The 13,723-nt window shown below is 33.3% G+C and overlaps 1 long non-coding RNA gene across 2 annotated transcripts; it reads right to left on the bottom strand.

The window, feature by feature from the left end:
* Positions 1-10,618: 10,618 nt before the first annotated feature.
* Positions 10,619-13,723, bottom strand: LOC115967698. 2 transcript variants are annotated; one of them, XR_004086517.1, is made up of 3 exons: positions 13,371-13,723; positions 12,059-12,120; positions 10,619-10,840 (listed from the first exon to the last, which is right to left on the bottom strand). It is a non-coding gene; the product is annotated as an uncharacterized LOC115967698 (long non-coding RNA). The 2 variants fall into 2 exon arrangements; XR_004086518.1 differs by lacking the exon at positions 13,371-13,723 and adding an exon at positions 12,673-12,852.

A 13,723-nucleotide genomic window follows, 5' to 3' on the forward strand; every position in this document is an offset into this window, starting at 1 on the left:
TTTTGGTGTCAAAGTTAGTTACTATTTTGTTATATTAGATGTTACCCATAAGACAATTTTAGACAAGGTATGGGTTTTCAATGTTTGAAAAACTAAATCTTTATCCATATATATAGGCTTAAAAAGTAAAATTTCATTTTAAATTTGGGGGTTTAATAGGATTTAGTTTTTTTGGTATTTTGATCAGTTGGTTTTGAATTAGGTGATTGAGTTAGATTTTGTTTTAACTAAGGTTTTTATTTAGACTTCCTCATCTACTATAATTTCAAAAGGTTTTTTATTCATTTAAATGAAATTGATACCTCTTTTTGGTTGTTTAATTGTTCTAATAATGATTGATTTTGTTTATTTGTTTAGTGTTCTCAGTTTCCCAAAGCGGTTTATTTAGACTATTATTAGATCGGCCTCAACCTCGAACTCAAGGTTTGAGTTTTTCACAAAGATAGTGCTTGGTAAAGGTGTTACATGCTGAGCCAAAACGTAATGATTTGATGGCCCCTGGTGAGTGCAAAAGTTTGAGTTTGAATTTTTTTTACAAAGTTGTTATCTTTTTCAATCATTTGTTATTATTTTAATGATTTAATTTAAAATAGATTTCATTAAATAACTTCATTTTAAGAAGTATCATTCTTATTAGTTTATGTACTTTGATGACATGGTTCCTTATGCTCTGAAGAGTGAAGGAGGTTGTGTATGGGCTTGCAAAAAATATGGCGTAACATTTGTGTCTATATGAGAATAATTTGTGCTTGATATATTGTTCATTGTAAGTTTTGCTACTTTTGTTGTAAATGCATGGACCTAGGGTTGTATTTTAAAATTTTGTTATTTAAGATCCAAAAAAAGGTCTCCATATGTTTCTTTTTTTAAGGTTTTGATACCTTGGATTTGTATAAAAAATTTTGCCATCTCTGTAGGATTTGGTGTTGTTGGCACACAAAAAGCTCATTAGGGAGAAGTTTGCAGAAGAGGTTGAACAGAACGTCAAGTAGGGGAGGCCAAGAGGGAATATTACTCGGTAACAAGTATGTCATATTGAACTGCATTGTTCAAGAGCTACTGCTGCATTAAGGTTGCATCAATTAAGTGCTATTGCATATTGAGAGAAACAAATTTAATTCTATGCAACACTCCATCAAATTAAATCATTTTGAGTTCAAGCCTAAAGTAGACTTGGCAATGTATGAAAGTTGAGGAATAGATGTCTTGATTTGGTTGGATGAAAGTTTTTGAATTAGCAAAGTGAATGTATTTTTGTATTGCTGATTTTTTTTCCCATTTAAATAATAATATCACTACAATAATATGATAATTTGGTAATTTGGTAGATTGGAGTCTCATGCATTCCATTTTTTTTTATCAAAAAAGAAAAGAAAAAAAGAGATCTCAAATTTGACATGCCTTTCTTTCAACTCTTTTAGATAATAATATTATTACTTTGCTCTTTTTTCTTTGTTTAGTTGATGGGATGTTATTCAAAATTTAAGTCAATTATTTTTTAAAACTGCACTTAATTTGGTTAGACGGTCCATACTCCTAAATTTCAGATTTCTTTTTTTTCTTTGTTTCTTGGTTAATGTGGAAGTTCAAGAAGGTTAAGGAATTAAGAAATGGGATTTTGGCAATTTTCTTTTGCTTAGCTATTAGGATTTGCCAAATAGAAGCTAATGTTGAATTTGGCAAAATTAATTTTATTTTGGATTAGCACAAGACTCCATTATTTGATTGGAATGTATTTAGACTTAAAGTAACATCTTAAACTACAAATGAAAAATGCATTCAACAGAAGAAGAAAAATAAATCAAGTTGATTTTGCATATATTATATATGTTTCACATTTATGTAAAAACTTTCTGCACATAGCGCAAATTAGTGACTAGTATTGTATAAGTTCGTTGACTGTTGTTAATTATATCCTTATATCTTTTATTAAAAATATTATTTTAAAATTGATCAATCAATTTTCAACTTTTAGATATTTTTGTAAAATATTTTTAATTTTATTAAATTTTGATCGCACATTCGCACCGATTATTTGACTGGTAACCTGATTCAACTGACCTTTTTGTTTTACTTTCTTTTTTTTTCCTTTTTCTTTCTTTTTTTTGAGAAACAGTTTCAACTGACCTAAAAAACTATATCGGTTCAACTTTCCATTCAAGTATAATATCAATGGTAAAAATCCATATGTGAAATCCATAAGGACCCCCAACTTTTTCCAATCCAATGACCCAAGCCCAGCCCGACATCAAATGCCCAAAACCCATTATTGCCGAAAACCAATTAACCCAATCAGATTTTTGACCCAATTCGCCCAATAAAATTACACAAACACTTTTACATTTGATAAAATTACATTTTGACTCATTCAAAATGTGAGGGTTTTTGTTATGAGATAATTACTACAACCCAACATCTTTGAGGATGTGCATTATTGGGCTTTGCTCAGTTTTGGTAAGCTTGATTATAGCACTGTGTTGTGAGTCTGTGACTGTCTATAAGAATTTAAGATAGACTGATAGTGTTGACTATGTTTTAGTTGGATTGGTCTCGTTATCTTATCTAAGTTATCTTTAGAAGTTCATAAGCACGTGCATTCTTTGGAGTCGAAGCTCAGGGAACCACTCAAACTCACAAATCCAAGAATAATAGCAACGACTACATCAACAGCAGCACAGCCACGTGCATTCTTTCCACCTTACATATATTTCTATTTCTTTCATCACTCACACATATACACACACAAATCAACATTGAAGACCACCAGGTGCGAAAGCCCCCCCCCCCCCCCCCCCCCCCCCCCCCCCCAACACAGACCATAACCACCGCAATACACCATCATACACAGTGGCTTAATATGATTGGATGAGGGGATTTATTTTAGATAAGATCAAGTTAGTTCAAAGGCTCCTCCTGTCCACCAATAACCCAACTACCTAAGTCACCATCTTAAGACACCCATGTTCATTTTAACCCATTGACCTAAATCACCTTAAAACCATACTTATTAAACGTGGATTGACTCGGGCTAGATCGATAAATCAGTGACTAGTACTTTGACCAAGCCAAGTCTTTAATTAGATCGTTAAAGCATATGATTTGATCAAGCCATCCATACTCGGTGGGTTCTTTGTAACCTGTTCAAATGGGACGGTTCTTAAAAAACCATAGGGTCATATGCTTAAAACCCATGGGAAAAATAGGTAACTAACATTAATTTCCCAACTATCTAGTTAATAGGTTCAGTTTTGAAAGTAATTTAATTTCTAACATCTCGTGCCTCAAAGACTCGATTTAGGGCCTATAAATCGAGTTTTTGAGGCTCGATTTTCATGGATTGATCATGTCCGATGTGGATTTTTTTCCATGTGGAGCCTACCTGGAAATCGAGTCTTAGAGACTCGATTTCTAACTCAAAAAAATTTTAAAAAACTTGAAGTCTCGTAGATAACCCAAAATACCAAAAAATAAATTCAAGAATCAATCCCAAAGGCTCAGATCAGAGCTTAGAGGCAAATCAGAGGGAGAGAAAGAGCTGGGTCGCACGAGCCTAGGCAGCGCCATCCCAAAGGCTCAGATCAGAGCTTAGAGGTAGAGAAAGAGCTGGGTCTCGCGAGCCCAGGCTGCACGCTACCTGGGTCGAGCGAGACCTAGGCTGCGCGCTGCCTAGGTCGCACGAGCCCAGGTGAGACCCAAGCCGCGCGCGGCCTAGGTCGCGCGAGCCCAGGCGAGACCCAGGCAACGCGCGGCCTGAGTCTCGCGAGACCTAAGCACGCGAGACCCAAGCGCCACGCTGCCTGGGTCTCGCCTGGGCTCGCGAGACCCAGGCCGTGCGCTGCCTGGGTCTCCCCTGGGCTCACGCGACCCAAGCGCTGCTCTACTTGGGTTCACGCGACCTACTCCGATCTGAAGCCGATCTCTCTCTGTTTTTGGTTTTTTTTTTTTTTTTCTCTGCTTTCTTCCCTGATGTTCTGGTTCCTCACTGATTTGGTTATATATATAACCCTTAGAAATCGAGTCTTTAAGACTCGATTTCTGTCTACCCACGTGGAAAACTATGCCACGTCAGAAGAAATTAGAGCATAGAAATCGAGTATTTGATGCTCAAGTTATTGCCCAAAATCGAGTTTAAAAGACTCGAGATGCTATAAAAAAAAAATAGTTTTGAAACCTTAACTACTAACTACATAGTTAGGAAATTATGCCTAATTTCCCATTTCGTCCAAAACCCATCCGTCAAACTCACAAATGCCTACGTTAGGTTAACCCAAAATATGTCCAATCGAATGACAATAGCAAAATTAAAAAGCCCATTACCAATTAGAGAAATGGTATGCCTAAGACACTTTCTCAACAAATTTAAAATGGTAAATTGTTATTAGTTGTTATTGGTGAAAACAAAAAATTCAATAATAAGTTTAAATTAAAACAAATAACAACTTATTATCTATAATTTGTTGTAAAAAAATTATATATATAACACTTTTCAACCCATTAAGGTCAAAAACCAATTAATGCGATCCATAACAATTGGTTTTGACCGAATTGCCCAATAAATATATAACCCAAGCCGGCCCAATCCATGGGCCTACCAACCCCTAAGCTTGACCAAATGACACAAACAACTCCACATTTTATAAAATTTCATTTGGACCCACATAGATTTCTAAATTATGCTTAGCAAAAAAAATTGCTACTTTACCCCAAACTCTATTAAAATTGCACAAAGGCCTCAATACTTCAGCAAATTACAATTTTACCTCTAATCACCATGAATATTATATAATAAAAAAAACCTTGAAAGCTTTAAAAAATTATGAAAGCACCCCAAAACCCAGGAGAACTACCAAAATAATCTCTAAACCCCAAATATGACTATATTAACCCTAAAAATTCCAAAATTGACCAAAATACCCTTTGAATTTATGAAATTACCTAATTAACTCCAAATTACACTAAAATAACCAAAATATCCCTAAGACCACAAAAAATACTTAGTGAACCCTAAACTTTACCAAAATGGCATAAATACCTCTGGAATCAATAAAAACACATGACTAACCCTAAACCTCACTTAAATGGTCAAATTGATCTTCGATTTCCCCAAACTTACCAGAATACCCCTGGAAACAATAAAATGACCAAGTTGCCCATGAGTACCACATAAAATTTTATTACACTAAATTTAGGCCTCCTAGAGCATTCACATCAGTCTCAATAAACTAACCTGAGGTTAAAAATGTAGCAAAAAGCCCACAAAAAGTCCACACATCAATCTTAACAAACTATCAAAAAAATTTAACATCCAATTTGAACTCACTACATCCAACGAGGCACTGTTCTCACTGCTACTAAAATCTTTTTTTTTTCTTTTCTCTCTCCTATCCCTTGGCTCATTCTCTGTTCTCTCTCTCTCTCTCTCTCTCTCTCTCTCTCTCATGAATTGATCAACATCAATCTCAGTTCCTTTGTAAATTTTTTTAAAAAGAGAACGTTTTGATCTTTAAGGAAGGGAAGGCTAAGAAAGGGAAGAAGAAGAAAAAAAAGGTTTTTGTAAAAATCAAATCTAGTGACTAGTTTTTCACTAGTCACCAAAACATCACCAATTGCCACTATTGCAAATAGCTAAAGCTTTCCCTGTTGCTTCTTAGTACCCATTAGGGTACTGATGAATTTCCCAGCGTCCAGTGTTTTGTGTTTCCTTTTTTTTTTTTAGAAGTGTTTTGTGGTTGTGGTTTGTTTTCTAGTGGGTCCCATGCACTGTTTATGAGACTCACAAACCTTTTTTTTCAACAAAACTTTCATTAAAAATTGGTTCTACAGTACTATTCACACATTTAAAAATTATTTTGCTACAGTGTTTTCTGTTTTCAATTTTTAGTAAAATAAGCGGTATTCAAATGAACCCTTAGGGGGTATTTGGTACACCATTTCAAAAAAAAAACACATGTTTTTAAACAATATTACACATATTTCCACATATTTTTTCACACACGTATTTCTACATATATTTTCAAACAACAAAACACATATTTTTAAGTACATGTGCCAAACACTGTTTTTATTCTTTTATTTTTTTTTAGTTCACTTAGGTGCGGTTTGGATTCGCGTTTGCGTTTGTGCATTTTCATGTTTTGCGTTTTCTCTTCTTCTTTTTTTTTTTTTTTTTAACACTTATGAACAGTAACCAATACTGTTCATGCATGTAATTACACTATACGAGAGACAAAGTTACTGTTCACGCACTATTCATGAGACCCACAACCATTTTATTCAAAAAAAATATTAAAAATGGGTCCCACAACACTATTTATATATTTAAAATTTATTTTACTATAGTGTTTTCAATTTTCAGTTTTCAGTTTTTAATTTTTAATTTTTAATAAAATAAGTTGTATCTAAACAGGGGGATTCTAGCATTTTACCCTTAATTTTTAAAAAATTTGGCAATATGCCCTTGTTTCTAAATTATTTAGGTGCATGTCCCTGTTTCGAAACTTGATTACCTTAAAATCGAGTTATGCCCGATCAAACTTAAAAAAAAAAAAATGCATAGAACTCGATTTTACGGAGATTGAGTTCCAAAACGCCACTATAGAACTTTAAAACGCCACTATAAGGCTAAAAAACGCCACTATAGAGCTCCCTTAACCTACAATGGGACAATCACACTTAAAAAAAAAATTTGTAAAACAAGCCCTATATAGTTTGAAAACAAAGATATATTACCAAATTTTTTAAAAATTAAGAGTAAAATGCGAGAATGTCCATCTAAACGGACCCTTATTCTATTTCTTCCTATTCTTCTTCTCTTTGTTCCTTCTTTTCATTCTACTATTGCTTCTTACTGTTTGCTTTGCTTTATTTGGCCTTATGTGGTGCCTTAATTCAAAATGAGATGACAAGTGAAAAGACTTGTCTCTATCTTCACTTTTTTCCCTGTTTTATTTGGCCTCATGTGGTGCCTCAATTCAAATTGAGATGACAATTCACAAGTGAAAAGACTTGTCTTTATCTTCACTTTTCAAGCTTCAACAGATGATCACGTGAAGCAAAGTAATTATTATTTTTTATATTATTTAGCACTATAATAGTATACAAACAACACTTATATATCATCGCTCTAGAGCACCCACAGTAGATGTGGGATATGTGCCAAATACTAAATATTTGGCACATATCCCACACCAAACTCAATTTGAGCCCATTTAGGAGATGTGGGATATGGTATATTTTTTGCAACATTGAATAGTACCGTGACCAATTTGCCACGGTACGGAACGCGTGTGGCATATTATTTATTATTTGTTTATTCCTCTTTCTCTCTCATATCTCTTTGATCTTCTCCTTCAGCAATTCCTCACCGCCTCTGTCTCCACTCTCTCACATATCTCTTTGTTTGTCTCCTTCAGCTCAATCTACATATGTGCCTCCATCTCCACTCTCCCACACTCTTTCTTCTTCCCTTTCCCCTTTTCCTCTATTCTCTTCCCATTTGTGAATATGAGCCACCACCGATTTCCTCTCTACCATCACTGATCTAATTTGTCCCTTCATCGGCTTTTTTTCCCCTCTTTTGTTCGCTCTCTCCTCTCTGTTCTATCTCAGAGTCGCCTATCGGGTTGTGGGTTTGTGACTTCGGATTATGATTGGCGTGGGTCTCTAGGTTGTGGGTATCTCCTCTCTGTTCTATCTTAAGTCCCCGATTCACTGTTCATCGTTCTCAAAGCGTCGATTTGCTGTTCTATCTCTGAAGGTTTCATTGATTCACTGTGAGCCAAGTTGGTTTCATCAATTTGTTTTACATCTACTGCGTATAGGTAAGTTCTCCGTCAAGGTTTTATTTTTGTGCTTGCTTTTTTTCATTATTGAATTTGAAAGCTTGAACCTTTACCACTAATTGGCATAGTATTTTTAAATTAAATATTATATTTGATCTGGGTTTTTAATCTTATCAACTGGGTTTTAATTAATTTGTGGGTTTGGGTGCTGCAATTGCTTGCTAAAGCTTTATTTGCCTGTATCAGAAAATAACCAGAAAAGTTTTCGATGAAAAACATGGTTTAATCAAGCTGTTTAAGGAAGAATATAGTAATTGATGATTTAGAGAATCATTTTTGTTTGTAAGAAGTAATAAATAAAGGAAAGGAAAGTGCTTTTAGGATTTGCTCAATAAAAACCCAATCTTGAATTCTTTACTATTTTCCTTGTTATTTGGGAAATTAATCTTTATGTTTTTGGACAGGGAAGACAGAATTCAAAAGGGAGAGCTAAAATTTAGAGAAATTGGGTGTTTGCTACAAATTAAATGGAAGTTAGGCTTTTTGTTTAATTATTGATCTTTGCATATGGAACTACGGCTTTATGTACAGTGAAGAAAGTAGTATTGTTCACTCATTGTTTTAGTTGTAATTGTTCTTACTTTTTGCTTTGGTTAGGGAAAGTGAATAATTTCAAGTAAATTAAATGGAAGTTAGGCTTTTCTTTACTTGTTAATCCTTTTTGCTTTTGTATATATTGGAAGGAGCCTCAGCTTTACACTCAAATTCAAACTCTGTGTCTTTTGAAGTAAGGGTAGTGTACAATGAAGAGAGCATTGATTTTAATGGCCTTAACCATTTGTTTGTCTTTTTTGTAATCTCTATCTGTTCAACTATGTATTAAGGGTCATGCAAATGTGAGTCTTGTCAATTCAAGGTCTAAACTGGCCAAAATATGACAATTGAATTAAGAGGATTGTTTGAAAATGTTACTGTTAGAATTGATGAGATTTGAAAATATGACTGTTGTAGGAACAAATATTATCATTAGGAACAAATATAAAGAAAGAATAAAATAAGAATTAAAAAATAATATTTAAATGAAGTGGTAAAAATATAGAATATCTGATAAATGGGATATTGTAAAATAATGTAGTAAAATAATAAAGTAGGCTTTTGATGTGACAAAATAGCATAATTTTTGCAACGTCTGCTATAGATGCTCTTATATTTGGCTTTTAGTAGGAGAATATAATTTTTAAGAAAAAGAGTATTTGGTCCCTTAAAGTTGAAAATTACCAAAAAAGTTAAAAATTTCTAAAAAAGTTAAAATTTTCAAAAAGTTTTTAAGGATAGTTTGGTAGAATAATTTGAGTAATATTGTTTGTATTTTTTTTTAAATATGATGTGGGTAAAAAAGTGTATAAAAATATATATAATGTTATTTAAAAACTGAAAATATGTTGCTAAAAAACTCTACCAAACGGGCCCTAAAAATTTCAAAAAGTTAAAAGTATAGGGGTTGTTTGGCATTGTTGTTTAAACAACAGTTTTCAATGTTTAAATAATAATAACACTTCTAACACGAATTTTTATAATACTCACACACATATTTTCATAACACTAAAAACTAAACAACAATGCTTAAATACGGCCACCAAATAGGCCTTATATTACTAAAAAAATGTTAAAATGTTCAAAAAGGCTTGGGGCCATGCCCCCTAGCTTCCATGTGGCTCCGCTGCTAGATACAACTGAATACATATAACAAACATCAAGATGTTCATATATCAGTTTTTCCTACAAATGCATTTGTCGTTGAAATTTTTCTCTGATTTACTTACTACCAAGAAGGCAAGCACCCTTTAGGTGGTAGATCTTTGGTAATTTATTTATAGATGGATGAGCAATTTATTTCAAAAGAATTGAAAAATCATGTACAACAGATCACCTAAACGAAAGAGCTGAAACAATTTGCTCTAGCACAACCCACACCAAATCAAGAAGAAGACAAGAAACACAGAAACAAACATGGGTTCAACCTAAAAAAGTGTCCCTAAAAACAAAATGAGAAATAACCAAAAAAAAAAAAATACAAATATTTCTGTTAATAACAAAGTTAGTGAGTTATAAAATGAGATTCCAATTTGCACTTTACTTCCCATTTGATTTGATGATCTTCGGTATGGCTGTGTTGAAAACAACCATTGCAATTTGCAAATTTTCATTAGCCTATAGATTTAAATAATTTTTTGAAATGAAAATTTTATTTTGTTAAAAGAGTTGATACTTATTCTTGTACTCACTCTTCAACTATTCACCGAATTTTGTATTCAATATTTAGTATTTACATACATAATATGTTAGAGCATTCGCATTCGAAATGCTAAATGTCATATGTTGCTTTTATTTAGCATTTGTCCCTCAAAAACCTCACACATTGGAATGTTAAAAGTGAAGAATTGTAAATTTTTTTACAATCTTAAATTATATTTTATTCTCTCATATATATTACTTCTCTCTCTCTCTCTCTCTCATTTTTCTCTTCTCTTCTCTCTCTTGTTCTATTCTCTCCTCTCCTCAAACCTGAAACCCTCGTGTGGTGGTGGTAGCAGTAGAGGTAGGAGTGGTCTAGGTCGGTGATCGATGGTGGCAGCGCGGGTTTATCACGCTCCAAACCCGGTACCTGGATTTGTGACCATGACCGGCATGCTAATATCAAACCTAAACCTGATATTAACAAGAACCAACTTAACTTTTACAAAACTTTTACCAAAAGCTTTCTTCTTTCTTTTCAATCCTTTTTTCTTTACTTAAATTATATAATCTTTCACTTGACATTCAGAGCATCTAAATTGTACTCCAAAGAATAACATAATCCACCAATCATTTAATTTCCACACTTTTACATAATACATCACTTAATACTTTAAGGTACACAACTTTCATTGGATCCTAAAATACACAATACTATAAAGCTACACATCGAATTGCTAATTAAGATCTATACATATCAAACTAAAACCAGCTCCTTCCAAACTCTACTAAGGCTCCCTCTGCTCCAAAATAAAACCTGCTAACTGAAAAAGTAGAAGGGGTGAGCTACACAGCTCAGTAAAGGTAAGATATATGAGAATTCAATAAGGATGCATGTAGATCAAATCATTTTATGATTATTCAGATAGGAGAACATCTTTTCATGCATAGTATTTATACTATTTATGATAATAACTTGTATGCTCTTCGTAGGAAAATAATTGTTCTCCTTTTTCTTATCAGATTAATATTACCAAAACCTTTCTTCCTAAACTTCTTTCATTTCCTACAAAGTCGCCATATATATATATATATATATATATTCTCATTAAAAATAATTATTTTAACTTAAATCAGATAATCGGCAACTTTGTATTAAACTAGAAACATTCTGATTAATAAGAAAACTTCTCTTTATAAACTCCTTCTCATAAAATACTATATCTTTCATGATCATAAAACTTAACATTTCATAGAAACGGATATCTACTAACTTTTTAAACATAAACTTGTACTTTCATCAGAAGCTTTATCTTTATAGTACAACAGAACTTCATAAACTTTTATCTTTGATGAACAGCTTTTCTTTTCATCAGAAACTTCTTCTTGCCATGAGAGCTTTTACTTTTCACAATGCATTTTAACAAAATAATTCTCTCATGCTTAATAACATAACATTGCTGTTCATAAATAACTTATTGGTTAGCCCATATCTGATAAGTCTGTACTTATTTGGGAGGCTTCTAGCACCACAGTGCTAGGCATCCAACATTCCCCAAAATGCTAGGTATTCCCGGGATCACATCATAATATATATCTTCCAACCATGGGGGTAGGTTGGCTTCCCCCACAAGTTGGCCATAACCAACAATGGGCGGGTACAGCAGAGCCAGTCCCACTTAATGGCCAATCACATAACATTTTCCATAGAAAGTCAATAATTAACCCCTACTGACAGAGTTCAGATTACCAGAGGACATAACCCAAAAACACTTCGTACTTTACATTATATTGAAATTTCTTATTTTGCATAATATCTCATAATAATAACATTTCCATTCTTTTCATTAAACGTCATGTTCGTGGAAATTAGTAATGGCATCAATATGCTTAAATCATATAAATAGGGTTTCGAGAACTCACGAACATATCTTGTCAGAATAATAATTATGTGCCATATCTCTAATCAAAACATTTTAATGCATAGTATACTTTAAAATAACCTCATGACTTACCAAATACCTATATAACTTATCCCTTACCTGAAAGCAGAGGAACCGAGAGCCTAAAGTCGAAGGAGCTTAGACTTGGATACTGGTAACACCTAAACCATAAATCAAAGCTTATTACTATCCATAATTTCCTTGTCATAAACTTCACATTCATCTCAAAGCCTATCTCTTAGAATCAAGGAAGACCTAATCCCACCTCAACGAGGTTCCCACAAACAAAAATACATTCATCAACCCTCAACGAGGTTCCCACAAACAAAAATACATTCATCAACAACAAGTACAAAATCCTAGAGAAACCAACATTCTTATATTAATCCCATATCTCTAAAAGAGCTAACTTTATTTCAAAATGTGCTTTAAGGTTAGGGCAATAATGCATGCATAAACATAAAATCTTTTAAGCATGATCATGTAACTAAATACATTCATATGATAACCTACAACACGTTAGGCAAAACAGCTTCATACATACAACCGTCTCATGGTTTAGAACCCCTTCCTTTGAGTACTAAACCTCAAAAAAAGTTACACAAAATTAATCTATGATCAAGACATACCAAAAGATAAACATATTAAATTATAGCTCAAAACATTCACCCTAACTTTGGAATTAAATCCTCAAAGTTAGGCATGTCCCTTACTATTCACTGTTCTATTCCAGCAGCATAGGCTCCATTTGTAAAATACAAACGGGCTGCTCAAACACATCCAATTGTCATAAAATTTTACAGAATTACTCCCCTGTATGTCCAGTATATACCATAAAAATTTCGGAGTCAAAGAATAAACCCATGATTTACTAAAATCACGCACGACAGCATACTCAAATCTGTCCTGTCAGAAATTCATGCAACTTATAAATTAAACCATTATTTTTATGTTCATCCAAATGCTGTGAGACCAATTCAATAACAACCACAAGTGTCTTAGGTTTCATAGGAATTTTCCTAGCATCCAAATTCACTATATACAGTTTAATACATAATTTAACATACACAAACACAGAATCTGTCACAGTGAGCTTTGCAACGTTTTTCTCGTAAATTCACAAACAATTATCAAAGAATGGTATTTTCATATAGGGATTTTTATACACTCATAAGACATGTTATAAAACACTTACATACAGTCATTTAACCATTTAGGGCAAAATAAACACAACCAAAAATCCCAGCACCAGCATCAAAAATACTCATCCTAAATTTTTCTTACTTCCTTAATCATATAAAATCATTAATTAGTAAAAACCCTAATCTACCTTCCACAAACCATCAACACAGCTCCAGCTCAAAGCTTCTTAAAATAGCATATATATATATATATATATATATAGACTTACATGAAAGGGTTTCTCTTTCCTTGTGGCTGGACCAGAAAATATGAGAGGTAGAGAGCTTGGGAGAGTTGAAAGAAGCTTCCTTCTTGCTGCTGGACTTTCTGTCTGAGGCAGCCAGCAAAATAGGATAAGAGGAAGACTTTTGGGTGGGGTTTTGTCTTTCTTTTGGTGTGTGAACCGGTTGACTTGAGAGGAAGACTCAAGGGAGCTTCCTAGCACTTTCCTTGGGAGAAAAAGATAGCAAAGTGAGCTGAAATTTCTGATTTTATATGTGTACCCGTAGATAAAATGAGAGCAAGAGAGTTTATGAGATGTCCTAGAGCTTGAGAAAGTCAAAGAAGAGACTAGGTGGAGTT

This window comes from Quercus lobata, chromosome 11 (genome assembly GCF_001633185.2).
Source record: "Quercus lobata isolate SW786 chromosome 11, ValleyOak3.0 Primary Assembly, whole genome shotgun sequence".
Taxonomy (NCBI): Eukaryota; Viridiplantae; Streptophyta; class Magnoliopsida; order Fagales; family Fagaceae; genus Quercus; species Quercus lobata.